Genomic DNA, 2,409 nt, shown 5'->3' with positions numbered 1-2,409 from the left:
GTGTGAGTAGCGCGAAGAGGGGAGGGGGGGTGCTGGGGAGGGGGAGGGGGGGTGGCAGGGGCGCGTCGGGAAAGGGCTGTCCCCCGACGGGGAGCGCGTGGCTCGCCTCGCCAAGAGGCGAGGAGTGGTGGCGACGCGCATGTGCTGCCACCACCAACACGCAGGGCATACAGTGGTGACGGCCACAGTGGCAGCGGCGGCGGCGGCGGCGGCGGCGGCAGGATAGAGAGGCGACACTTGCACACAAGTGACCTGACAAAGGCCCCATCATTGTAGGCCAGCAGCCAGAGGCACAGGCCCATGGCAGAGGGGAGGCGACCTGGGGAGGGGGAGGCGCAGCAGGCAGCAGGGCTCACTGGACGACCGAGCTCCGGCATTGGCGCTGCTGATAGGGGGGGAAAGCGGGGACAAAAGAGGGGGGGAAAGAGAGGGAGGGGGAGGGGGGAGGGGGGGGGGCTGTACAGTGTGTGTGAAGGGGGAGGGGGATACGAAATACGGGAGAGTTGAAACGAGCCGGGGGCTAGGACAACTTCACGGACTTCTTATGGAGGGAGGCGGCATGGGTGCGTCACGATCAGCGGGCGGCGAGAAATAACAGTCGAAACCCCGAGGCGGGCGCAGGGCGCAGGGCACCGAGCACGGCCGAGGGCCGGTCGCGGCGCGTGCTCCCTCCCGCCCTCTCGCGGACGTGTGTGCGTGCGCGCATATCGGCCCAGGCACGCGCCCCCTCGACGGTGTGTGACTGCTGTCCTGCCGAGGCGGGCGCGGGGGGGGTGGGGGGCAAGGAGACGTGGACCCTGGGTGTGCGGCGCGCCCTGGGCCGGGGTGCGGGGGCCTGCGGCCTGGCCGCTGTCGCCCCGCCCCCCGCCCCCCCCGCCCCCCCCCTCCACCCCCCCTGGGCGGGTGTGTGCGTGCGTGCGCGCGGGAGCCGGTTTGGGGACCCGGGCACCCGGGGAGGGGGAATGTGACCGTCGGCTGAGAAACGGCCAGCTGGCGGAGTGCCGGCCCGGCCTGACTCCCGCCCCCGCCCCCGGCCCCCCGCACACAAAAGAAGGCCCGAGCCGCGAAGCGCCGGGTGCCGCCGCCACCCGGGGCTAAGCCGAGAGGGCTCAAGTGACTGTCTCTTGTCCCCGGGACTCGCCCCCCCCCCCGCCGGTTGCAAGTGTCTACTCTCCTGGCGCCCGGGGGCGCTTGCCTGGCTGGGCTCCCCGCCCTGGCGAGACTAGACTCAGCGGGGGGGGGGGGGCGGGGCGAGGGCACTCCACCTGCTGGCGTGTGGGCGTGTGCAGGTTCGACCGGTCACCATCCCACCCGTGTCTCCGGGTCAGTGCGCGCTGCCCGAAAGAAATTCAAATCCCTCACGCGATGCGCCGCGCCGCGGGGCCGGCGGGGGGACACAAGTGCCCGCGACCCTGGCCGGGGCCTTCCGGGGCAGGGACACGCAGGCGCCGCCGCAGGGTGCCGGGCCGGAGTGAAGCCAACTCCGGCGGGCGGCGAGCCTCGGGGGTGGGGGGGACAGTGGCGGGGGAACCGCCGTCCACGACACATCGGCTGGGGTCTGCGGGCCTGGTGGTGTCGCCGCCGCCGCCGCCGCCGCCGCCGGGTTGACTCCCTCCTCGGCCCCGGAGGACGCGGAAGCCCGGTCTCCCCTGGCGGCCGTCCGGCGGACGGGCCTGGGGGACGAACGCCGAGGGCCGCCACTTGGGCGGACGGCCGCACGGCGGGGGGGGGAGGCAGGCAGAGGGACGCGCGCCTCACGGCCGCGTCTGCCCAAGAGGCGGCAGGGAGCGGGTGGGGGGGGGGGGACCCGTGCGCGGGAAACAATAACACCGGTCGCGGAGGCCGGGCCGAGGGCGCCGCACGGGGAATCGACAGCCACCGTGGTGCTCTGACAGCATGCAGGCACACGGGCAGCGGGCGTACACAGGCGCGCTGACTGCCTCGGGGGGCGCCTCGCCCCACGGCCGGCCCCCACTCCCCCTCGGGCTGGAAACCTCGCGCCCCCCCCCTCGGGAGGCGCATTAGTCTTTAGCCGGGCGCTCGCGAGAACACCCCCAGCCCGGGGGGCGAGTGCCAGCGGGATGACAACAGGGCCGCGCGCCGCCCCATGGCCTGAGCGGGGCGAGGGGAGCCAGGCCCCCCCCCCTCCAGACACACACACACACGCAAGCCAGGTCAAAAGGGAAGACATTTGGCGCATATAATATTCTAGTCAACACATATACCGCGCGCCGTCTGTCTGGTTGACGGTCCGGAGGAAAGGGAGGGACGGCACCGGCCGCGCGGGGTTCAGGCCTCTCCCTCCCTGCCTGTCTCGCTCCCTCCCCTGGGTCCGGGGAGAGGCCGGCGGCCGTGGTGACTCCCTTCGCGGGCCTTCGTTGGGGGGCCATCCCCCGTGTGTGTGTGTGT

The sequence above is a fragment of the Fonticula alba genome (genome assembly GCF_000388065.1).
Source record: "Fonticula alba strain ATCC 38817 unplaced genomic scaffold supercont2.2, whole genome shotgun sequence".
Classification (NCBI taxonomy): Eukaryota; order Rotosphaerida; family Fonticulaceae; genus Fonticula; species Fonticula alba.
The sequence above is the reverse complement of the archived record's forward strand: the minus strand, read 5'-3'. Positions refer to the sequence as shown.